General features: G+C 44.1%; 2 long non-coding RNA genes across 2 annotated transcripts; one reads left to right on the forward strand and one right to left on the reverse strand.

Annotated features, from left to right (window-relative positions):
• Positions 1-377: 377 nt before the first annotated feature.
• On the reverse strand, positions 378-13,160 carry LOC140694842 (uncharacterized). The gene is made up of 5 exons (XR_012070486.1): positions 13,036-13,160; positions 3,624-3,771; positions 2,316-2,375; positions 1,400-1,594; positions 378-653 (listed from the first exon to the last, which is right to left on the reverse strand). It is a non-coding gene; the product is annotated as an uncharacterized lncRNA (long non-coding RNA).
• Positions 13,161-17,476: 4,316 nt separating this feature from the next.
• Positions 17,477-18,754, forward strand: LOC140694856 (uncharacterized). Its single transcript, XR_012070500.1, has 3 exons — positions 17,477-17,642; positions 18,050-18,157; positions 18,670-18,754. It is a non-coding gene; the product is annotated as an uncharacterized lncRNA (long non-coding RNA).
• The last annotated feature ends 7,797 nt before the right edge of the window (positions 18,755-26,551 follow it).

Consider the following 26,551-nt stretch of genomic DNA (forward strand, 5'->3'; position numbering starts at 1 on the left):
TATTTCAATTCTGCCATTTGACTTACACCATGGGGAGGGAAAGCTGCCTTGCAAATCCTGGAGCTCACAAACCTGTTAATCCTGAATTTTTTTTAACACTGTCCCTTACTTGATACTTGATCTGAGAAAGGATGAAGTAAACCTAAAAATGTTCTAAGAGAGCTTGTGGCTTATACAAGGTAACTAACCAGCCACTATTTACTATCCTAACAGGAATCTGTAGGCATATTTCTTTTCTTTCTCTTTTTTCCTTTTTATGGGCAGCTTTTAAAAACCAAATCAAACCAACCAAACCAAATCACTGATAATTCAACAGCAGGTTCTAAATCACCCCCAAGACAGCAGCTAAACTCGGTTTAGACTTACAATGCGGTTTCTGGTGGTTGGATTGAAGAATGTATCTCTATCCTGAATATAAAAGTCTTTCATGGAGCTCTTCTCAAATAGGGCAATGAAAAACTCTTGTTCCGGTTGTTGATACTTTCATCCACTTGGAGGACTTTCATCAAACAGCGGAAGTTATCAAAGGCTGAGGACCGGGTTTTCAAATCATTGGGCTTCAGAGGCAATATTATGTGCAGTATCTCAGCGTATGTACAGAACACCTCCCACAGGGGGTGTACTTTTGCAAATACAAGCTTGTCATCCAAAACCTATATTGGGAGAATGAAAACACAAACAAGGAAAATATTTTCACATTTTTAGTATACAGATTTTTCCTACGTTGCTGGTAGTTAAAGCACTTGTGCAAACACACACATATGTCACACTGGTAAAAGTGAAGATATAATAAAAATAGATTTGCAATACATCATACATTTTTGCCTTAAAGATAATTTCTTTGTTGAAATTACTGAAAAGTTTTTTAAATTCCTTGCAGTTCCTTCATAAAATAACCAATGTTTTAGATAAAGAAAAGCAAACTTGTTAATTTTTAGTCCAAATTAGTAACTAAAAATAGAAACACCAAAATATTCTTTGCAGTGGTATTGTAATGACAATTTTTTAAATTTCTGAAACCTAGAACTATTTACATATCTGTTCAATATATTGTTAAACAGCCATTAAAAGGGATTTAAAAGATTTATATTTATTGATATGGAATATATAATAAAAGGAGAAAACAAAAAAATGTGAAATAATAATTTTCCTTTTTGGAAGGGAAAAATATCTTCATTTGAACAAAAAAAAGTTTAGAAGGATTTTATGATCCTTTATATATAATTAAGGTACAGATGGTTTTTAATTCCACTGTTCTTTCACTTTCAATTTTGGGGGTAACTTTTTATAATAAAAAAATCTTTAAAAAGGTTCTTGCATAAATACATTAATAGATATATTTATGACTATATTCTCTGGCTATTAAAAAAGATCTCCTAGCTGTGGATCTGAAACTTACATTCCATAATGCAGATTCTGACTGACTCGCCTCCCAGCCCACAGCAAAGGCACGGCTAGTGTGACATGTTTCAAATACCATTCCAAGGAACATGCAGGCTCCCAGCCAATGGCTGCAAGGGGACTGACACTGATCTGGTTGCTCCCAGCTGCAGACCATCACAGATGAGGTTAGATCCACAGGCTCATATTTTCTCTGTCAAAAGAAATCAGAAAGTGTTAGGCTTTTACTTACACCAGGGAACAAGAATTTGTTTTTTTATGCAAAAAAATAACAACAAACCAATTTGAACCTGATGAAAAGACATTTACTCAAAACAGCACAGTAGCAATGAAGGTGCTCTGGCAGACAGGGACTTGTTGGATTCCTGTGAGTGCTGGACTCCTCACATGGAATTTCCTTGGCACTCCAGAAGGCCTGTGGTTGTCCTCATGGGTTTGTGGCCATAAGTGGCACACAAAAGTCTCTGGCTTTGCCAGAGTTTCAAAGCCTTTTTGGCTTATGAAAGGTTTTGCCCTCAAATGGAGTTTTCTTGAGTCCAGTCACTGATGTCATTTACCAGAGTTACAGTCCAGATCTGATATTCTAGACTCTTAATATCTTGCAGACATTCAAATGGTTCAGGTTTGGATGTGTATTCACCTCTGCAGGCCTGGACCAAATCCGATAAAGACACCCGGACAAGTTCAGCAAAATACAAAGAAATTTTTCTCTCTGCAAGACTGAAATGTCTGTGAAGCTATAAAAACATCTGCACCTACAAAAATAGGGAACCAACTCATCAATAACATATCTATCCATAATGCATGGACATTCAAAATAAATACTGTATTTACTCCTATTAAATTCTATCTTGCTTTTGCCAAACTGTGTCCTAAACTGAAAGGAAAGTAGGTAAATGTAGAGAATTTTTTACCTTTTAAGAGAAAAAGGAACCCTCCTACTCGGTTGGTGGGAATGTAAATTGGTGCAGCCTCTATGGAGGACAGAAAAGAGGTTCCATAAAAAAATGAAAATAGACTTCCGTGTGATCCAGCAATCCCATTCATGGATATATGTTTGGAGAAAAATTTAATTCAAAAAGACACATGCACCCCAATGTTCACAGCAGCACAATTTAAAATAGCCAAGACACTGAAACAACCCAAATGTTCACTGACAGATGACTGGATAAAGAAGTTGTGGTATATTATATATATATATATATATATATATATATATATATATGTATATATACATGTATGCATATATATACGCACGCATATATACACATGAACACACACACAAATGGAATACTGTTCAGCCACTAAAAAATAAAATAATGACATTTGCAATAACATGGATGGACCTACAGGGTATTATGCTAAGTGAAATAAGTCAGAGAAAGAAAAACAAATATTCTATGTATTAACTTATATGTATATCTAAAAAATAAAACAAATTAATGACTATAATAAAACAGAAATAGACTCACAGGTACACAGAACAGACTGGTGGTTACCAATGGGGAGAAGGAGAAGAGGGGAGGCAGGAAGGGGTTAGGGGATTGAGAGGTAAAAAGTACTAAGTATAAAATGGATAGGTTACAGGGCTGTATCATACAGCACAGGGAAATATAGCCATTATTTTATGGTGACTTTAAATGGAATATAATCTATAAAAATGTTGAGCCTCTGTTTTGTACACCTGAAACTAATATGATGCAAATCAACTACTCAATTACAAAATTTTTAATCAAAGTTTTCTTTTCATATTATTTGCAATAAGTTAGAAGCCAGCACTGTCAACAGAAACATAGTGCAAGTCACAATTTTCCAGTAATCCCATTTAGAAAATAAAAAGGAACAAGTGAAATTAATTCCAGTAATAATTACATTTATCCCAAAATATCCAATATACTATCATTTCAAAAGTGTGATTGACACTTTTAAAACTTATTAATAATATTTTACATTATTTTTGTTGTACAAAGTCTTGAAAATCTATTATGTATTTTCCACTTATAGAACATCTCAATTCACAATAGCCACATGTGGCTGGTGGCTACCATACTACACAGACCAGATTACACCATTCACACTTCTGATAAATTAACTGCTCTTACTTATTTAAAAAACTTGCAGAAAAGGGTTTAGATATTCCCTCTATCAAACAAAGCAACCTTGACAGGTGGGGATTATTTTCATTATAAAGTGAAAAATAAAGGTAAGAGAGCCATGCTTACATGTATGTTAAGGTAACAATACCTTCTTAATTCATTCAGGACTTTACAATCTTTCTTCATATGCCAAGGATTCACTGTCACTGCGCAATGTTTTTCACTACTATCATCTTTGTGATTGAGAGGCTTCTGATGACCCTGCTTTGTGCTTCTGTACATAAAGTAACAAAACAGAGAAAAAGACCTTATTAAAGATAATTTAGGGGGGAGGGTATAGCTCAAGTGAAAGATCATGTTCTTAGCATGCACAAGGGCCTGGGTTCAATCTCCAGTAATTCTTCTAAAAATAAAATAAATAAATAAAAACCTAATTACCACCCCCCAGCAAAAAATTAATTTATTACTTTAATTAAAAGTTTAAAAAAGATAATTTAGTGCAGGCTTATCAGGCTACAAGAGCTACAATGAATGCCCCCACCCATTAATTTAGAAGAAGTCTCACAGTATTTCTCAACATAAAGGCTAAAATATAATTGAGAACACTTCCTGATGGTCAGCATCATTTTAACAAAAATGTAGATAATTACGTCCCTGTTGTCAAATTTCTGTCAGAGTTGGGCATGGAACATTTAGTTAGTAAAAGTGATTTTGCAGCTCTCTTTGAAAGAAATGCTGAGAAATGATCTTTTCTGTTGGAAATTAGCCTGCTTTTAAATTCTTCAGTAGGCATAAGTGTTTACAAACCAGGCAGGAACTGGATTATATTTTACATATACTTTAGAAACTGACTTGAATTTTGCCCTCTACCTGCAAGGCTATTTCTTAGGTAATAACATAAGCAGGCCACTATACTAAATTTTGTTTCCCTGTTTGCTTAATCCTCACAACAACTCTGTAAGCTGCTATTATTACCCCCATATAACAGATAAAGAGCTTGAGGCAGAAAATAATTTGGGTAACTTTGTAAATGGTGGAGCTGGGTAAGACTGCAGCCAGTCTGACACTCAGGTCCATTCTTCTCACCAATGTCTGATACTGCTACCTACATTCAGCAATGACCGCTAATTTCATATTTAAGTGTGTCATTTCTAAAAGTGCAAAGCTATATTAGTACTGCTGTGTAAATTATCCGTTTGAGATGTGATTGCCAAAAAAAAAAAAAAGAAATAAAATCAGGGTGACACTGAGGGGGGGCAAACTGCATATGGACGGACACAAGGGGACTTTGTGAGGACAAAGTTGCACAAATCTAGAAATAGCTAAAATGGCTGACTTGTACAATTATAATGTGTGAATTTTATGGCCTGTAAATTACACCTTAATACAGATATTAAATTAAGAAACTGGGATACAAAATTAAGACTAAAACACATATATAAATCACACAAAGAACAACAGGCAAATATCATTATTTACTGCACCATTGTCCTTGATGCAGCTTCCTATCCTCACCCATTCCTGAAAGGATGATTCATTTTTAAAATAGTCTTTTAATTTATTCAGCAAATAATTTTTGATTGCCTACTATGTACCCAGGACTAGTCTAGGCAGTTGGAATAGATAAATAAACAATACAAAAGTCCTGTCCTCACGGAGCTTTGTTGGAGTCTAGCTGGGATGGGGGTGGAGATGACAATTCACACAACAGAGCAGCAGAGGAGGTGGCATGTTAGGAAAGAGGAACCATGGAAAAATCAAAAAAGGGCAAGGTAAAGAGAGTTTAGGGTATGGGATGAGGGTGATGTTGTATTAAATACCAGAGCAGGCCACACTGAGGACTGAGGTTAGAACTAAGACTTGGAGGTGAGAAGTCCCAGGTGGACGGACTAACCATCACCGAGGCCAGCGTGCACTTCGCATGTTCCAGAATGGGGGCACGGCTGGAGCTGCGGAGAAGGGTCAGTGCAGATCCTGTATGGCCTTGGAGGACGTTGTAAGGACTGTGGCTTTTACCCAGAGTGAAATGGGGAGGCACTGCAGAAGGACGACACAATCTAACTTAGGTTTTCGAGGCTCACTTGACTGCCAGGTGAGAATAGTCGAAACGGGTCAGAGATGAAAGGAGGGAAGCCTCTGAGAAGGGCTGTGCAGGAGGAGAGGACAGTGGCTCAGGGTAGGGAAGCAGCAGTGGAGGCAGGAACCATGGTGAGAAGTGGCTGGGTTCTGGATATGTTTTAAAGGCAGTGTTAAACCAGATCTATTGACAGAATTCATGTGGTATGTCAGTGAAAGTCAGAATAACTCCAAGTTTTTTGACCCAAGCAGCTGGATGGATTAAGTTTCCACTAACTGAATGGGGGAGGTTGCAGGAAGAACCAGTTTGGGGTGTAGGAGAACAAAGAGCTCAGTTTTTACACATGTTGCTTTTAAGATATCAGAGTTTCAAGTGAAGATGTCAAATCAGCAGAAGATTGTAAGAGTCCAGAGTTGGAGAGAAAAATTCTAGCAGGAGACAGAAATGTGGGAATCATGGGTCACACAGGTGGCACAGGAAGACATGAAACCCAGGTACTCAAACATTAAGATAACCTGGCATTAACCATAGAAGTTGTCCTTGAGGGCCTGCCTACTAGGTGTGGATATCAGTCCTATTTCCTGACCACTCGAGTTTTAAAAAGCAACTTACAAATTAATTCGTGCAAGACACTGCCTCCAGTGGGTGGGTCCAGAGCTGGAGTGGGAGAATTGGATGGTGCACACTACTCCCTACAGTAGAATGTGTGTGTGTGTGTGTGTGTACACATGTGTGTGTGCGCAGGGGGATGAGATACACCTGGCTTAAGAAAAAGAGCTAGTAAGTCTAGAAGCTGGAAGATGAAAGAACATCCAGATATGGTAGAGGGAACAGGGGAAACACTGTGTACTGTAAGACATATCCCCATAATGCCATTTCCCACCATCCTTTCATCAGGAACACAGTTGGAAAGGGGGGAATTATGTAGATACGTGTGATGTACACAAACTTTCTGAGTATGTAACACAGAATATCTACATATGTAGCAAGTTAGTGATATTTATATATGCTTCAAGTTTAAAAACAAGTTCACAACAGAGGGAAAATAAAATACTGAGGAGTGGTAGAAGTATCATAGAAGGCCTTTCAATGCTCAGAATGGAAGCAAAAGCAGCTTCACCCAACAAAGAACGTCAATAAGAGTCAAGAATGTTTATATTTGCTTAAGAAATTGAGAGTTACAACTTCCTGCTTTAAAGAATTAACATAAGACAGATACCACACTATAAGCAACGTCTATACTGGAGCTTTCTTAAAGCTATTTTAGTTCCTGCTTGTTCTGATGTACTCCAGACACTCTGCAAAGAAAACCTTCTATTCAAAGGCTTAAAGGAATAAAATAAGAAATAACACTGCATTCTTTTCAGTGGTCTCTGTACTGAAAGTCACTTGCAAATGCAGCACCCTGCCACAGGTCCACATTTTTAACAATAAAGACCTTTGCGCAATTTTTCAATTGCTATGTGACTTTGGGTCAGTCTCTCACTAAGAAGCAGAATGGAGTACCAGAAAATGACACATCAGGTCTAAAACTACAGATGTGGGAGATGAACCTACACCAGGAAACAGCTAAGTGGGAGGGTAAGGTTTACCTTTTAAGTTACCGTAAGTGCAGTTACACCTGCTCCCTGCTTCCCCTGTGAAGTGAAGAGCTAGTCTTTTCCAGAAAAGCTCTCATTCTGAGAACTGTCTTCTTTAAAATATTCGGAGATTCTCTTTTAAGGTTCTTGCACTTTTAAGCCTTTCCCCAACTCTACATCCTATAACAAGTGTAAAAATTATCCTATAGCCTATTGTTACAGAACATACTCTACAAAAGCTGAGGTTTCCCAGGGTTTGGATCCCAGAACTCTGCTACCAGATAATCCTAAAGCTTTCCTTCCATAACAGACTCTTCCGCCAATTCCCAGCTGTGGGCAAATTCGGGTTCTCAGATCAGGTAACTTTCTAACTCTGCCTACGAACACTCTGCTGCCAGTAAAGGAACTCTCAGACAGAAAGCACACAATGCCCCTAGTGAGGGTTGCCTCCTTCAATCAATCAAGATGCCATCACCAAGCAAATATTTAAACCTACTGCAAAACCTCTAAAGACATCTTACAAACAATATAGTTTGTATAGATGCATACTATTTGCTCTGGAATAGTGATTTCCAATGGAAGGAACAAAGGACCACATGACCCAAGCAATTTTTTAAAACTGCACATAACCATCCCTCTTCACGTGAGGATTCAGGCAAGACGGTCTTACAGGCCTAGGTGTAACAGAATGACAGCACCTCTAGGAGTAGGTTGAAAAGCAGCGAGGTAGACTTCTAGTGAAAGGGGGTGATGTAATAGGCCCCATCGCCCACTTACCTACCAGCACAGGACAGTCATCTCAGATCGAGAACAAACACTTTGGGAAACAGAGTTTGTTTATATTTTTATGGTATTCTGGTGGAAATAATGCCCTGAGTCATGTGAAGTTGTGGCTGCAAAATTGAACAGGGGACTGGACATTTTCACATTCAGGACAAAAATAGCCCCTGGATAGCCACCATATCTGCTCTCCCCTTTGCCTGTTCACCCCAAAAGCTGCAGGACTCTCCTGCTTGCAATGACACCCACCACTTCTCACAAATTCTTGCCAAGTTCACATCAGCAGCTGGTGGTGTCAAAGTCACCATTTGTACTGCTATGAAGTCCCTCCATTTCTTTATATCCCTTCTATTTTCTCTGTTGTCTTCCTAGCTACACTTGCATTCACAAGATAGTTACCGCACTAACATTGCCTCTGTAATCAGTCCAGGATATAGGAAGTAGAGATTCAACTGTAACCAGTCCCAGAATACTTGTCATGCCACACTAGTGTCCCAAAAAATACTCTGGCATCCCTCATCTCACTCAAAGAACCACTGCATTACTTAGAGGTTGTAAAATTAGAGGGCTTTCTCTACTGGGAAACACTGTGGCTTGTGGTAGAGTTGTGATTTCAGTTTTTGCAACTACTTACAGGCAAAAAGACATGGCCCGCAAATTTTCTTCAAGCGTTTGGTATTTAAACTTTCATTAGATACAGAGCCGGTGGACTAACCGTAATCTATGAACATATGGTCATATTATCAAATAATGTTCATGTCTACCTTACAGACATGTAAGAACTTGGATTACACCTGCAAGCCTCTAGGACTTTAGAATTAGATGTGAAGCATCCTGTGAGATAAAAAACCTCCTATCCAGTCACAGAACACAATTATAGACAACATGACACTAATGTCACTGAATACATTAGTATAGTCCATGTATGGTTAAGTTACATCTCCAATTTCTCAGAGCTGGAAAGGAGATGTCTAGAAAAGCTGGAAAAGCCCAATTACCAAAACAGCTCAAAAGTTAATGCAGACTCCTGCACCTCCCAGAGCAGAGGGCGGAGGGGGCATTGCCCAACACTCTGTCCTCCCCCAGGATGTGGCATGTGGGGAAGCAGGCAGGAATGGGTGGCTGGGACTCGGAGGTGGAGAGGTGATGAAAGCAAGAGTGGAACTGCTCTGGTCCTAGAACAACAGAGCTGTAAAAAGCTCGGCTTCAGTTCAACCAACTCCCTCTCCCACTTTCCCTCCCACCTACGTGACAAACAGAGCACAGCCAGGCACTTTCTGCCCATGACGGTGACTACTAGTAGGAAAGGGACCAGGATAAAAGCATGTCCTATAAAAGATCAGTCTGATTTTAAGGCTATGTTATAAACAATGAACAGCACTGTCAGAGTGGGACACTTGTGTGGCGCTCAAGTAGGGAGGAGGAGGTTGAGGATCCATTTCCAGCACTTCCATGTCTTTTATCACTCCTATTTCTGACCTTTCCTTTGCCACTTTTTGAAGCACTGCCATCACTGGCAGGTAAAGGGGCAGCAATGTGACTTGGCCGTTTGGCTGATGGGGCTACATTTCCCAGCAGTGGAATGAAAAGGCACTGGAAGAGGATCAGCTGGAAGATGTGAACTGCGGTCCTGGCCTGTGCCAAACACTAACCAGGTGACCCTGGGTTAGGCTCTTAGTCTCTCTGGGCTTCCGGCTGTTTACTTATAAAAGAAGGTTTTGTCATTGCACAAATATATCCAATATGAAATGTAACATGAAAGTCAAACATAATGACATCTCACCTGCTTGCCTCAGGGAACTGTACAAGCACTGAACACTATGTGAATGTAAACACAGTCTTAAGAAAACTATTGAGGTAAAGCACTAAACTGAACATGGAGATAAAGTTTTATGGATTTTCTTGGCTTTCTTTTTTAATTGCAACACTGAATTAATAGTTATTAGCTATAATCCACACCACCACCACTGCGAATAAATAAAGAAGGTAAGCACTGCCTGGATGCCTGTTATTGCCCGATGCTAAGCAGGGTGAGGGGTATAAAGGAGGCTGAACAAGTGAGTCTTCTCCAGTTACCAGCTAAGTGAGGAGACACATTGGAAACCACCCAGGAATGGTACCAAGTCAGTACTCAAATCCAAGATTACAGACTACTGATCATAAACAGTACAGGAATACAAAGAGGAGCTAGAAGTATTTGGAATAAATAGGGAAGACTCTATGAAGGGGATGGGGCTCCAACTAGTTCTCAGGGCAATTCTAAGCTGTTTTAACTGAGGACTGGATAGGAAAAGGCTGGTGACTCCTGGTTTTTAATAAGGCACAGGTTACCCTAGGAGGCTAAGTTACATAATGATTGGAACAAATAAGGTAAGTCCAAAATGATGAAGGGTCGAGACTCCCTGGCTGAGATCTGGTTGTGTTAAGTCTTTGACTTGACTGTAGATGTGGGAGCACCAAAACTGTAGGTTGACTGAAAGGGGGGGGAGAGAATATCCAAGAATTCAGCAGAAGGAAAAATTCATGTATCAGGGATGAAAGCTCTTCATCAGAGTATCAGCAATCAGAATAGACACTTGAAACCAAAAACATACAGTTCAAGAAGCTGACAAAATGTGGAGGGTGGTGAGAGAAAGATAAATCAAAGACCACTCCAAGCCTTTGTGTATTCAAGACCGAAAGAATGATTATCCCACTGAATAAGTGGAGACGCTGCAAGAAAAAAGATTATGAAATCAGCTTTAGACATGTTGAATCTGACGTATGAGCTAAGAGTAGGTTTTCTCTAAGAAGCTCAAAATTCAAAACTGAAGCACAGATGTTGAGTACAGGCTTAAGATGCAGATGGACAAGACATGATAAATCTCCTAAAAGAAAACATAGGCAAAACATTATCTGACATAAATCTTAGCAACATTCTCCTAGGGTAATCTACCCAGGCAATGGAAATAAGAGAAAAAATAAACAAAAGGGACATAATTAAACTCATAAATTTCTTCACAGCAAAGACAACCATAAGTAAAACAAAAGGAAACAACAACCTACGAATGGGAGAAAATATTTGCAAATGATACGACTAACAGAGGCTTAATTTTCAGAATATATATAACAGCTCATACAACTTAATAACAAAAAAACAAACAACTCAATCTTAAAATAGGCAGAAGACCTAAACAAGCATTTCTCCAATGAAGACACAAATGGCCAATAGGCACATGAAAGAATGCTCGATATCACTAATAAACTGAGAAATTCAAATCAAAACTATAATTAAGTATCAGCTCCCATCATTCAGAATGGCCATCGCTCAAAAGTTCATGAATGATAAATGCTAGAGAGGCTGTAGAGTGAAGGGTACCCTCTTACACTGCTGGTGGGAATCTAGTTTGGTGTAGTCATTATGGAAAGCATGGAAATCCCTGAAAAAACTAAAAGTAGACTTACCCTATGACCCAGCAATCCCACATCTGGGTATATAACTGGAAAGAACTCCAATGTGAAAAGATACCTGCACACCAGTATTCACAGCACCACTGTATACAAGAGCCGAGACATGGAGGAAAGCTAAATGTAGCAACAGATGACTGGATAAAGAAGTTGTGGCATATTTATACACTGGAATACTACTCTACCATGAATAGGACAAAATAAAACCATTTGCAGCAACATGGATGGAGCTAGAGATCGTCATTCTAAGTGAAAGCAGCCAGAAACAGAAAAATACCAAATGATACCACTCATATGTGCAATGTAAAAAAAGAGAGAAAAAGACACTGTGAACTCATCTACAGAACAGAAACAGACTTGCAGACTTAGTAAACAATCAAGGTTACCAGGGAAAGGGGATAGGAAGGGATAAATTTGGGAGTTCGAGATTTACAAATGTCAGCCACTATATATAAAAAGAGATTTTAAATTAAGTTTCTTCTATATAGCACAGAAACCTATGTTCATTATCTAGCAATAACCTATAATGAAAAAGCTGATACAGCCACCAACTGAGGAAGCAGGAGAAGAAAGGAGAGTTAGTTATGCTGGGCTAGAGCCCACTTCTAAAATCCTTGTCAGCCACTGAGGCTGCCCCGAGTACACTGAGCTTTCCTCCCAGGGACAGGCTGACATGACATGCGTCCTGCAAACCTGGGGCAGCAGAGGCCGTCCCCAGGTCTGGCCCTAGGGGAGATGGGAGCAAGTCCACCTGCTCCCCTTGGGGCAGCACCCCTCCCTGCAGCCCCCGCCACCTGACTGCACCACGCCTGCATCTCAGGAAACCACTGACTTGAAAACAACTGATCCACGAACCTGGGGCAGCGGCAGGGAGATGGGCAGCGACCTGGCAAGCTGGTAGACTTGCCCCCATCTCCCCCATGGCCTGTCCAGGGCTCGGCCTCTGCTGCTCCAGGCACGGTCCGCAGGTCAGCCTGCTCTCGGGAGGAGGGCACGGTGTGGTTGAAGGCAGTGGCGGGTTATGGGGTCTGCCCATGGGAGCCCTTGGATTTGCTTCAAACTCCCCAGCGCATGGCCTGAGCTTGGCCTCTGCTGCCTCAGGTTCGTGGAACTCAGGTTACAGGTCAGCCTGCTCCTGGAAGGCGGGTGCTGTGCTGTCAGGGAAAGGCGGCAGCTGCGATGGCGGGATTGGGGCTGCCCTGTGAGAGCGCGGGGGTTGCAATAATTTCCCGCTGCTGCTGCAGCCATCCCAGCACACTCATCGCACCGAGCCCATCTCCCAGGAGCAGACTGACCTGTAACCTGAGTCCCACTAACCTGGGTCTTTAGAGGCCGCCCCCAAGGTCAGGCCGCAGGTAAGATGGGAGCAAATCCATGGGCTCTCATGGGGCAGTCCCCATTCCATCCGAGGCCCCGCGACCGCACCGCACCCACCTGCAAGGAGCAGGCCATCGTCTGAGGGCCAGTCGGAGATGCTCTGGAACCGTCCGGCGCCCTCCCAACTCCCGGGGCTGTACCTGCTCTCCTAAACCCGTGTATAAGCGGCGGCAAAAACACGGTGTTCAGGAACTACTAATACCGGGGTTACCACGAACCACAGCGGCGGCTGGGACCCGCCTCAGGGTCCTAACGGGACGCGCGGCCGGGACCTCACCTCCGCACCCCTCCCTGGGCGCCTCCTCAGCTGCACAGCCCAGGCGTCACCCGCCGGCTCCCCGAGCAGCACGCCCCCACCAGCGCCCTCTTAACTGTCCGGCAGCGGCAGCCGAGCCGCGGGCAAGCGGCGGCCCAGGCCCCAGGCCGTGTTCCTCTTCCAGGAGCTGGTCCAGGAGCAACCGGCTGCTGCCAGCTTCCACGCGTTCTGGGTGGGTTCCGGCGTCCGCGCGTCTGTCCGTCTGCGCGTGCGCACCCCTCCTCCTCCCGCCCGCAGCGCAAACTGCTCGGGTGGGTCTCCTGCTTTACCGGCCCTGGCCGCTGGGGCCGGGAGGAGCCAGGTGGGGCCCCTCCTGCTTGTCCCGCCGGGTCTCCATCCCCAGAGCCTTCACCCAGCCACCGACTGGGTCCTGGCATTGAACTAGAACCACGACTGCCCTAGGCCAGGCCTCACCCACCCAGCCCCACTTTCCCTGCTCAACTTCCCCTCCCTGTTACTACCCTCCCACCACTGGCCAGGCCCAGTCTCCCACCAGACCTTGAAGACAGGGCTCCTTCTCCTCACACCATGGTCCCTGCCCTGACACTCCATCCTGCTAGGTCCTAACCTATGGCCCCTACACCCACAAGCTTACCCCTCATGCCTCAGCACAGGACACCCAACATCCTGAAATTATCCCCCTCACCTCTCAGCCAGGTCATTTCCACTCTGATCGGGCCCCACACCTCTCAACCTGTACCCCCACACCATGGGATCCCCTTAAATCTGAGTGCACCCCTACCCTGAGCTCACTCACTCACCCTTCACCCTGTGGTTGGGGTGGGGAAATCCGTGCTCCAGTAATGATGACTACTGCCACCAGTGGGGGATCGAGCCTAGTGTGCACCTTCAGAGTTAATGTCTGAGGCTACAGGGTGAGGCAGGCTGGGATGAAGGTGGTTCCAATTCCTGCCTTGGCACCCTGATCCCCGCAGCCTGTGCCTGAACTGACCTGATGGGTCAGGTTGATCCCAGACTGCCAGCCACTGGCCTTGGGCTTTCGGTGGTTGATGGTCCTGATGGTGATCTGGACTCCTAGGGCGGAGGCACTGGGCACGCGGACCTTTGGGGTGGGGGAGTTCAGAGTATGCACTTAATCCCAGGGTTAGACATCAGATGGTGGGCTGTGTGCATGGGGCTTTGTGCATGGCATGGACTCAGCACAGGTGGGTGCAGGGAACTTGTTCATTCACACCAGGCCAGAGGGAAGAGGGAAGGGAGCTTTTAAAGTGTCAAAGTGAGGAAGCCAAAGCTTTAGAGCAAAGTAGGAAGGTGCACTGGCCAGGCCACCATGGATCTTGCCGCAACGCTTGTCCCTTGCATCAGGGGAGACTGGCAGTTGACTGGCCAATGAGACATCCCCTGCTGTGGTATAGTTTACAGGCAATTGAAGGGATTTTGAAAGGTAATTTTAATCCAATAATTTTCAGTTTCTCTGTGGTAGATTAGGTCCAAAATCATGGTGAATCTGGCAGGGATCCTGCCTGAAATCCAGCCTGGGACAGTGGAGGACCCACCCAGGAATCATCCACTTAGCTCTCACCAAAAGTCACTGTAATAGAGAAGAACAAATCTGACTCCATATTGGATCTGTTCCTTTTCCTTTAACCCTCTGCCGTGTTATCTAGGCTTAGACTTGCAAGCTCTGCACTTTTTGTAAAACAGTGTTGCCTTTAGCCTGAAATAAACAGGAGAGCCTATTCTCAAAAGTCTGAGCTTTAAGGATATTAACACTTTGCACTCCTATAAAGATAACAAGTTGCAGAATAGAAAAAGTTTGTTTTGTTGCAGGTTTTGCAGGAACACCATGATCTGACCCACGTGGACAGCTGCAAAGGATTCCAAGAACAAAGAATTCCTACACCAACAAGTTTGCAACAACCAACCACAGCCCCTCCCCTTTTTAGTAGAAAAGGAGCCTGAAGTTGACATGGGGAAGATGGTTCTCCAAGATATTAGTCCGCCATTATCTTGGTTTACAGCTGTTTACGTAGACCAGGTCATAGTGCCTCTGTAAATCCCCTAACAAAACAAAAGTAGTTTTCTATTCTACAACCTGTTGTCTTTATATAAGTGCAAAAGTGTTAATATCCTTAAAAAATCAAAGCCTTGAAAGTAGGCTCTTCTGTATATTTAAGGCTAAAGGCAACATTGTTTTACAAAAGGTGCAGAGCTAGTAAAACTAAGCCTAGAAAAGAGGGCAAAGGGTTAAAGCCAAAAGGACAGATCTTCTATGGAGTCAGATTTTTTCTTTTCTATTATACTATATTCTATTTTTGTTTTAAGTATATAAGAATAAAGTTTAGCCTTTTCCCATTTTAAATTGTGCAATTTTAAGGAGCATTAATTGCATTCACAGTGCTGTGAGACCAGCACCTCTTGTTTCAGACTATTTCCTTCCTCAAAGTAAAAGCTTGTATACAAAGAGCACCCCACGTCCTACCTCCCCTAGCCCATGACAAGCCCTAATCCCCTTTCTCTCTCTATGTCTTTACGTATCCTGGAGGTTCCCTATCAGTGAAATCGTATAAAAGGTGGCTTTTTTTTGGTTTGTCTGCCCACATATCTTAAGTAGGGACGGGTAAATTATTTTTTTTTGTTTTCACGTGAATTAGCATTTTTGTATTTTGAGAGGAAAGTCCAGATGGATTAAAGATGAGACGTACCAAATGAAGCCCTTTTAGTAACTCTGTGTATAATCTCGGGGTAGGCACTGCTGTTCTAACTGTGAAACCAGAGCCAGAAGGGAGATGCTTAGCTCTTCTTGTGGCAAAATAAATCCAAACAAAAGCAGAAAACAAAGGCCAAGAAAGACAGCTGGAAAGACAAACCACAGCCTGGAAAAACCTTTCCTCATGACCCAAGATCGGAAAAAAGCTTCACATCCCTGTGGTCCAAAAAGCTCTTGAAGCCCAGTGTTCTGAAAAGAAACAAAACACACAGAGTCAGTTCCAACGAGAGGCAGTGCAGGTGGCCGGTTTGTACTGGAGATGCTTGACCTCTCAGGTGAGGACACAGGCAGACAGACAGACTGCAGAGACAGCATTGGCCACCATCACCCTGGCAGGTCTTTAGCCCGGTGACAACCAGCCCTGGTGACAACGTGAGCAGGCAGAGGCCCCAGGAGGTACCCTGGAAGGAAGAGCAAATGGACGCTCCTCTCCGGCAGAACAAGGTGTAGGATGCATCAAAGTGCCACAGGTGTATCCCTTCCCTAGCAGTGCTGAGCCTTAGAGAAGATCCCACCAAAGTGCTTGCACAATTTTCAAAGATAATGTTTCTTCAGTAACATGAATTCAAAATAATCAATATGTCGTCAAGGGATTTTCAGAAGTGACCTGCCCTGGACCCGTACAATACACACACATAAATACACACATATACACATAAATATATACACACATACATACAGGAAAAGAGACAGACAGACTGAAACACAGAGAAGCAGGGGGAGACAGAGAAACAGAGAGAGAGACAACTCAGAGAGGCACTGAGAGACAGAGACAGAGAGAAGGAACACTGGAGCTGGTAATGAGTGGAACTCACATACATTTTCACAAGTCAGTCTATGTGTCAGAACCTGGTCCCAAAGTCGATCCACCCTCCAGGGGAGGGTGTGGGGATCCCACAAGGGTGTGGGGATCCCACAAGGGTGTGGGAACAGAAGGCAAAAAATAGGAAGCCATTGTGGGGCAGCCCACCACAGAGGCCGAGATGGGACACTGGGCCTGTATGTCAACATGACAGAATGACCTAGGAGGTTGTATGCCAGAGCGGACGATGTCAGAGTTGTATTTAATTTCAGTCTCACGACTGGGAGCGGGGAAGCAAGCAGCAAGGAAAGTGACTTTCTCCAGACCCCAGGGCAGACCCCGGCCTGTGTGGGGTGTGCTTTGCACTCCACCAGCCCTCTGTGGGTTCCTTCCTTTGCTGAGTCTGTGCACGATCTCCCTGTGATGCCAGCCCGTGGGGGTGACAGATGCAATAGGTGTTTCTAGGTCTAGAGACAGGATGGCTTCTCTAGGAAGCAGGGGCCAGAATGATCCCCACTGCGCTGATGGGGGATTGGGGAGACCCTGAGAGGCACGTGGCTTGTCCAGGATGATAACACTGCTGAGTAGGGGGAGCCAGGTCTGAACCCAGCTGTGTCTTCAGAGCTGCGGCACTGGTTGCATCCAGGACTCCCCAGGGCTATGGGGGGGGCTGAGTTGGTGTCACTGTGTGTGGACATGGCATGGAGTGAGAAATGAGAGATTGGAAGCCCAGAAAGGCCCTTGAGGAGCTTTGTGTCAGGAGGAAGCTTGGAGAAGTGGACCCCAGGAAGTGACCTCACTTCCCTGGCAATAGAGCCCAACAGAACTTGGAACCGAAGTCACCAGGCACCCGCTCTGTAGAGAAGTCCCTACTCAGCTCACCTGGTTGGAGACAGAGGCATGTTCTGCTGCATCCCATTATCCTGAGGCCACAGGCCCCGGAAAGCCCTCAGCGAGGGTCTCTACCAACGCTGCCGGCACTGGGTCAGGTCTCACCCAAGGCGCCTCTGGCCTTTTGGCCAGAGAGACCCAAAGGTAACACAGGGAGGCCCAGGGCAGGCCCCCCCAGGCTGGGCCACCACTCAGATCCCATCCAGGTAGCCACACGGCCCCATCCTGCCTGGTGGAGGTGGAGCAGTCATGTTGGGGATGGGTATCTGCCTCAAGAAAGAGCAGGACAGAGGCCTTGGGGGCCCGGTCACGTAGACAGCCCAGGACAAAGCTGGCTGGCTGGGATGTGGAGAGCCGGGGAAGGGTCCTGCCGCCCGAGGTGGAGCCCATGCTCTCTGGGTATGCATTTTCCCTCCCGGATGTCTGAGCTGAACAAGGTTCCGGTCTGATCTAGCAGCAGAGGGTAGAGTCTACAGAATCAGGAGTGTTCCTGGCCGGGAAGGACTCTGAGACTTCCATGCTGGGTCAGCTGCTGGTCACTATCATTGCAGAGCCAGATACCACATGTTGAAAAGAAGCTGATGAATAAGAACACCAACGCCCCCTCCCCAAGTGAAGGACTGGTGTGTCACTCTTCTGAGGGCCAGCGCAGACTCCTGGTGGGTCTGAATATGGAGGGGTCCCCACCACCATGGCCCACAAATCAGTGGGGCAGGCCTCCGACCCAGACATCACCCAGGGCTCTCCCAGGGACCTACCCGGGGCTGACGGGTTGCTCAGCACACCCTGGTCTGACCTGGAGCACCGTGCCCACCTCGCTGCAAGTCAGGTGGAGGACCAGGAGCCCCCGAAGCAGAGACCAAAAGTCAAAAAAGCAGGGCTGGTGTATGTGTGTAGGTGAGGGTGGGGCGAAGGCTGGGCCACACAGGGAGGTGTCCCTAGAGGCTACTGTTGGGACCAGAAAAAAGAATGGCCTCAGAACACCTGTCTGGAAAAATTCAGTCACAGAATACATCCTGTGGGCACTTTCTGGGTGGGAGCTGTCTGGAAAGCTCTGGGAAGATTTCTGTCCTTGTAGAGGCACATGGAAAGGGAGGCAGGTGCGTAAATTTTTCCTCTCTCACAGCATGAGATCTTCCACAAGACTTAAAACTCTCTCCACTTCCAATAGTTACAGAGGAGGCAGGGGCAGGGGAAGCTGTCAGAGACCAAAAATGGGACGAACTGGATCCAGCAGGAGACCTCGAGCTCCCTCCTGCCGCTCCTGCAGCTCCTCCTGAACCTGCGTCTGCAGCTGGACTGCTGGGCAACGGAGAAACAGTTCAGGCATCACCACCACCTGGGGTAGAGCCCCCTCTGCACCCACCCACACCTTCTTCTCCAAAATGTTCTCCAAAATTCCACCGTCAGTCCCCCCACAAACTTGACGTCCCTTCTGCTGGAGATGTTTTTGTTTCATTTTCTTTAGTTTCCTTTGCTTGTTTCACATCATTTATGACATCCTTTATTTTTCTTTTTAGAGTTTCATGTAATAAAATGTAGACTTTTCCCCTTTTAAATTGTGCAATTCAGGAGCATTAGGGGCATTCACAATGTTGTGCGACCATCACTACCATCTAGTTTCACACTATTTCTTTCCTCAAAGTGAAACCTTGGATCCAGAGCATGCACTCCCCTCCCTCCTCACCCAGCCCCTGACAACCCCAAGTCCTCTTTCTCTTTGCGTGTCTTTACCTCTACTGGTTGTTCCCTGCCAATGAAATTTTAAAAAAGGATTTTTTCCTTCCTGCCCACATGTTTTCACCTGGGGCTGAGGATTTTTGTTTGTTTTCACTTGAAACAGCATTTTTATTATTTTCAGGGGATATGCAGGGGGATTAAAGATGTGATGCACAAAATGAAGCCCTTTTGGTAACTCTGTGCATAATCTCAGGGTAGACACTGCTGTTCCCCCTGTGACACCACAGCCAGAAGACACAAGGGAGATGCTTAGCTCTTCCTGTGGCAAAAACAAAACCAAACGAATCAAAAAAATTAGTAAAAGCCCAGAAAAATTGCTTGAAAGGCAAACCACAACCTGGAAAATGCATTCCTCATAACCCAAGGTTGGAGAAATTTTTCCCATTCCTGTAGTCCAAAATCCTTTTGAAACTCAGTGTTCTAAACAGAAACAGAACAGACATGGGCAGTTCCAATGAGAGGCAATGCAGGTGGCCAGTGTGTGTTAGAGATGCTTGACCTCTCAGGTGAGAACAGAGGCAGACGGAAACACTGCAGAGACAGCATTGGTCACCATCACACTGGCGGTTCTTTAGTCAGGTGACAACCAGCCCTGGTGACAATGTAAGCAGGCAGAGGCTCCAGCAGATCCCCTGGAGGGAAGAGTGAAGGGACGCTCCTCTTCAGGAGAACAGGGTGCAGGACGCATCAAAGGGCGACAGATGCATCTCTTCCTCAGAAGATCTGATACTTACAGTTCATCCTGCTAAAATCCTTACACACCTATTCAAAGATGCCTTTTCAAGGGTGTTCATCACAGCACTGGTTGAAACAGTCGGAATTAAAGCAACAATAATGTTGATGGAGAGGGGATGGGGTCCATTCGTTCTGGTTCATGTGGATGAATGAATGCTGTTCAGTTGGAAAAGTGGGTGCCTGGTCTCAACCCAATGTCAAGGGAGGCCTCAGGGTGGAAGTATGCAGACCCACTCTCTGCATCCAGGGTCCCATCTGCACGACCACATGTGTGTGAAATCAATATAGATGGAAATTGATCTGATTGTGAGTGTGTGAGAGACAGAGATGGAGAGAGACATACTGAGAGACACAGAGACTGAGACATAAGCACCAAATCATTCATGACAGACACCGCTGTGGGTGGGAATTACAAATCACTTCTTTTTTAGGCAATATTTCAATTTTTTGTACTGTGTCTGTATTACTCTACTAATTCTAAAAGGATTAAAATCCTATGCTAATGTGACCCATTCATTACTCATCTATGGAGTAATTAAAGTACATTAATCCCATTTTTAAAATAATTTAAAGCCTTCTCAGGACTCAGTTCCATTTCAGCTCAGTGGAAGCAGAGGTTCTCCAGGAGGTCGTGTCTCTTCTGAATCAGCATCCAATACAGGTGAGCAAGAAGTACCCGACTTGGACACTGAAGACTACAATAGATGAGAGAGTCTGTTGATAGAAATTAAGACCTAAATTCAAAGAGAATAATCCCATATTCATGGAGCAGAAGGCTTCATTCTACTAAGTTGACAAAGGTCCATGAATAGATCTAAGGATTCAAAGAATGCCTACCCAAATCCCAGGTGGTGTTTTGCAGGAATTGACAATCAATCTAAAATTCACGTGGAAAATCCAGGGGGTCAGAATACATGAGTGAATCTTGAAAAAGAAGAACAAAGTTCGAGGAATGGAAAGTCAGATGGAACCCACGGTTAATACAAAACCTCTTTAAGCTGAAAATAATTGAGATTCAAAAGATGCAGAAGAAAACCTGTCATGGAAGCCAATTCTCTCCTTTCCCTTTTCCCTATTAAGTTAGGTTGATAAAAAAGCCTTTAACTTTCACCATTTAACATGGTAGGTACTTTTCTGGTTGGCTCCTGCGTGTGTATAAATAAAACGTTTCTCTCGTTCATCTCCTCTTTACTTCTGTGGGCTCTTTGGGAGGGACTCTGGATTATGGGGACCTGCTCTTTTCTCACCTTCTTTAGTGACATCTTTTGCCCATGGTGAAGTTCTTAAAAAAAAGAAAAGTCTCATTGGTTTTGGGTCAGATTTGGAACATGTATACCTTTGGAGACCCCCTGGAGGAACAAGGGGGTTCAATACTGCCTGGAGAATTCACTTGTCAAAATGCCTAACAAGACGCTATTTGCAAGGTTTTTTTTTTTTTTAAAGATTCTTACCCTAAAACAAATCCCCTATCTAAACCTCTTGGATGATCAAATATAAAGAAAAAAGGAGAATCATGTCTGGCCTAAGAACACTTGCTTAACAAAACAGAAGGACAGAATCAGTTTCAGAGCAAAAATTAAAATGCATTTATACCATCAACCCTCCCACCCTTTTGTACACTGTCCTCATGTAATCTGCCAGATGGCCCCCTGGAGAAGGCCCTTTGCCCGGAACTCGTGCTCATTTTCAGAGCTCGGCCAAGCGGGAGGTTGGTCCCCATGGCCTGAGAGGGGCTATGTGTGAAATCTTCTCTGCTGAGACCCAGTGGGCTGAAGGGAACTGTGTTCTCTGAGGGAGAGAGAGCACACCGAGCCTCTGTGGAGGCATCTCTGAGATCCTCCCAAAGGCACACATCTCTAACTCTGGACACGGGAATTTTTGATTAGCATCTTAGTTGGAAATCTCCTCCTGGATAGAAAGAAGCAGATTCAAGATGTTGCAATTGGATGGGCAGGTCGGCCTCTCGAATTAGTCGATGAGGAGGACACGCAATTCTCTGCAGAAGTAGGAACACCCATCCCTGCTCGGCTGACGTCATGTACAGAGAAACAGACGCGACTCTAGGGGGAATTCAAAACCCACCAACCTTTCTTACCGAAGTCAACATCCCCACTTTATTCTCCTGTCAGGTCTCTGCACAAAAACTGTGGCTCATCCCCAAATATCACATACCCATCACCCTGTACCACTCTGTGTCTGTGTCCAACTTGAGCATTAAGGCCTGTGACCGTTACTGTTAATTCGTGTCCCCCTTTCTGCCCGTCTCCCGCCATCATCCCAGTCCAACCTCGGTGTCTCTCTCCAGGTCAGCAGTACTCTTCCCACTGGCTTCCCATCAGCTTACCTTGCCCTGCTTCCATTGCTTATTCCCCATACGTTACCCACAAGGGTCTTATTAAAGTATGAATCAGATCAAGTTGTTCCGCATTGCAAAATACTTTTGTGATTTTCCATTGTATTCAGAAGGATATCCAGAGTCCCTACCAAGGCCCTATGTGATCCGGGCCCTCACCGATCTCTGCAGCCTCAGCTCTCACCGTTCTGCTCCAGCCCATCTTCACCGCCCCGATGGTCCCCACCAGGACAGCTGCGTTTCTAACTCCAAGTCTAGTACTTACACTTCTTCCGGCCTGGGAGGCTTTTCTTGTCTGTTACATACGTGGCTTATTCTTTTGCTTTATTCAGGACTTTGTTCAAATTATTTACCCTCAGAGAGGACTTATCTGACCAGATTATTTAGAATAGCATGCACATATTTCCTATTCAAACATTTTCCCTCCTAAAATGCTTTATGTTTCTTTGTGGCAATTATTAGTACCTGGTAGTACATCATATATTTATTTGCTTACTGGTTTACTGTCTGTCTTTCTTACTAGACCTATATTCATGGAACCACAAATAACTGTTTTAACCAGTAACTTTCAAACCACCTTTAAATGAATTCTTTTATAAGATGAGAATTTCAGAGGCTTCCACGGGTTGCTTAGGGGAAAAAAGAAAAAGGATTCAGGTTGAAATAATTTATTAAGGACCTGAGAGTTGGTTATTTATTTTATACATAGTAGTGTGTACCTGTTAATCCCAAACTCCTAATCTAGCAAAAGACCTAGCTGACTACTATTTTTAAAGGAATTTTTTTTCTTTTTAAACTGGGGTTGTTTGAGATCTCTTTTCTTCTTCATTATTTTTCTTTTTTTAAAGATTTTTTCTTATTATTTTTTTACATTGAGGTTCCGCAAATTGAATCCAGCATGTACTCTACCCCTTGAACTATACCATCCCCTCCAAAGACAATTATTTTTATACTTTGACAATACCATATTGAATTAAGATTTTTGTTCCATTTTCCCTTCATAGAGTTTATAACTGAGGGAGAGAGTCAGAGGAAGCCCTGGGCCAACCCTTCCTTCTCAGCGGGTCACTACACAGCAGAGGAGCTTGGCTGTCTCCAGGCCCAGCTCACCTTTCTGCTCTGAGGGCCGACTCAGGCCACTTCTCTTAAAAGCGGCGTGTTAGAAGCAGCAGAAAGCCAACTAGCGAGCAACAATGACAAAACTGACCCACCTGCAGTTGGACATCATCTGCTCTGAAACGAACCTCTTAAATTTCTTCTTATTAGTGGATGGTTTTCAAAAATATTCCCAAGGAGATGAATCTCACTCCATTTTTCTGGATTTCTTAGGCCTTCTATGACTTTAACTGCAGGCTTCATTTTCTGCACAACATCTGCAGGGAAGCCAGGCAGAAAACGTGAACAGACCCTGCAGGCCGCGGCTGAGGCCTCCCGTCAAACATCCTTGTTGTGCAGAGCCTACGTTCATGGGACCAGTTTCATTACTGCTGTAATTAGTTCTTGTCCAAGTGTCCCACCGGAAATGTTTCTAGATAGAACGTGGCCTGACGCAGATGAGCAGTGGGGATGTGGGGTGCAGATGACACACAGACTGGAAGAAGAAAAGGGAAATGTTTCTTCAGGCTTCAGTTTGGAAGATTTCTGATTTTTATATGGACATTAAACTTGGTCAGGCTGAAGCACCATTTGCTCTAAGACGGGGTGATGTACACGTATCCCTACAACTTCAAAAAATATGTTGAAGCTGGGCGTAACAGCCTAGGGGACAGACAGCTTTGAGTGACACCTCCGTTCCAGGATGCCTATGATCTAGGGCTCACAAAGAGGAAAAGAATACACATATTTTGCCTCTGTAGTTCTATGTGAAATTATTTTGACCCTTGCCGGATGGTGTAAGATCAGAGAGCATGTAGTCTTTCGTACATCGCAAAGACGACAAGTCTTCTTGATGAGTCAGCAGACTGTTTCCGATGGCCCGGGGTCTATGTCAGACATTAGCTGTCTAGACAAATACCACACAGCCCCCCATCCCTCAAGGAGATCACAGTGTGTCGTGGAAGGGAAAAATTTAAATAGGTTTTCAAAACAATTTGGTAAGAGTCACTTTGCATCATATATACTATATGTTCAGAGGGGCTCTTGCACTGCCTGGGGCTGTGTTCTAGAAGGTAGGGAAGGTGTCAGAGAGGAAATGCTTTCTGCAGTGACATCTGACGGATTCCAGCAAATCTCTAGACCAGGAGAGTGCATGGTGGGGACGGGATTCTCAGCAGCTTGCGTGTCTTGTGCAGACCCCTGGTCATGTCTAAGAGCACTTTGCACTTAGGGAAGGAAGGTCAGTGAGGCTAGAGGCTGTGAGGAACTAACGGAAGCTGAGGCTGAAAAAAAGCAGCAACGAGGTGATGAGAAGGTGTGACGTTAAATCAGAGAGCGTGGAATTCTTTGCAGTTTTAAGGAGGAGAGTGACACAGATTAGTCATTAAAAGTGAGCAAAGTGGATTGTTCACTCTAAAGTACAGCACTGGGGAGACTAGAAAGGGGTGGGAATTAATGCAGTGGGGAGCGAGGAGCAGGGACTTAGTTGGGGGACATTAAGGAATAGAATTGTAGTACTGATGGGGGTGAGGGAGTGGAAAAGTAAAGGAAAACTCCCAGATGTTTGGCACAGAAAAGAGATGGGACAGTGATGCCATTGTTTGAAAAAGGAAAACTAGTTCTGGGCGAGTGTAAATCCAGACAAACAGAGCTTGAGATTTTTATGTGCTAACCAAATATGAATGTCTACTTGTCAATTAGAAATATATTTCTGGAACTGAACTGAGATGTCCATGCTGGAAAAGATTTGACAGTTAATCATTGGACAGAGAGCAGTTGAAGCCATGGGAATAAATGCCACCCACTGACAGTTTACCAAAGAAAAGGGAAGGAGGGCACTTCTGGTTCAGAAAATATGGCAGACCAGAATCTTGAAGACCCACTCACTTAAGACACATAAAAACGTAGGACAAAATGCTGCCAGTGTTTTCCTGTTTTTTTTTTAAGGGCACGTTTATTGTGGTATGATACCTGTACAATAAAATACACATATTTCACATGTACTACTTGGTGAATTTGATAAATGTCTACACCCAGAAAACCATAACCACGATCAAGATAGCTAACATTTCCATCACTCCCCAAGAGGGGCACTTTTCGAATCCCCATATTTATCCCTTCCCATCCCCTTCTCTCCCTGTGAACCGTAAGTTTGTTTCTCTATGTCTGTGGGTCTGTTTATCTTCTGTATTTAAGTTCATATGTTTCTTTTTTTGATTCCACATATAAGTGATATCATATGGCATTTTTCTCTTTTTCTGGTTTACTTCACTTAGAATGACTATCTCTACGTCCATCCATGTTGCTGCAAATGACATTATTTGTTTTTTCATGGCTGAGTAGTATTCCATTGTATAAATATACTACTACTTCTTTATCCAGTCACCTGTCAATGGACATTTGGGTTGTTGCCATGTCCTGGCTATTATAAATACTGCTGCTGTGAGCATTGAGGTGCATGTGACTTTTTGAATTAGAGTTTTCTTCTGACATATGCCCGGGAATGGGAAGGCTGGATCATGAGTTAAGTCCATTTTCAGTTTTTAAAGGAACCTCCACACTGACTTCTCTAGTGACAATGCAGCCCATCTTGTGAAAGCAGAGCCATGCTCAGAAAGTAATGGGTATTTCTAAGGGCCAGACATGAAGTGCAGTGAGTGTGGCCTGTTCAAGAATCAGAGGGCAGTCTGCCAGGGCTGGAGGAGAGTGACAAGGGAAGTGTGGTACAGGTAGGAGTCAGACCATGTGGGGACATGGCAGGCTGGGATAAGGAGCCTGGACTTCCAGTAATCCCTTGGTAACCATGGGGCACTGGTTCCAGGACTCACCCTGAAGTCAACATCCATGGATGCTGACGCCTCTTGTATAAAATGACATAGGACTTGCATGGGACTCATGTACATCCCCCCATCTACTTTTATATATATATACAAACTTTTTTTAATGAGTTATAGTCATTTTGCAAAGTTGTATCAAATTCCAGCATACAGCACAAGTTTTCAGTTATACATGAGTATACACATATATTTGTTGTCACTTTCTCTTTCACTGTGTCCTCCTGTGTACTTTAAGTTATCTCTAGATTACTCATGGTATCTAATACAACATGAATGTTATGTAAGTAGTTGCC

Source organism: Vicugna pacos, unplaced genomic scaffold, assembly GCF_048564905.1.
Source record: "Vicugna pacos unplaced genomic scaffold, VicPac4 scaffold_105, whole genome shotgun sequence".
NCBI classification, from domain to species: domain Eukaryota; kingdom Metazoa; phylum Chordata; class Mammalia; order Artiodactyla; family Camelidae; genus Vicugna; species Vicugna pacos.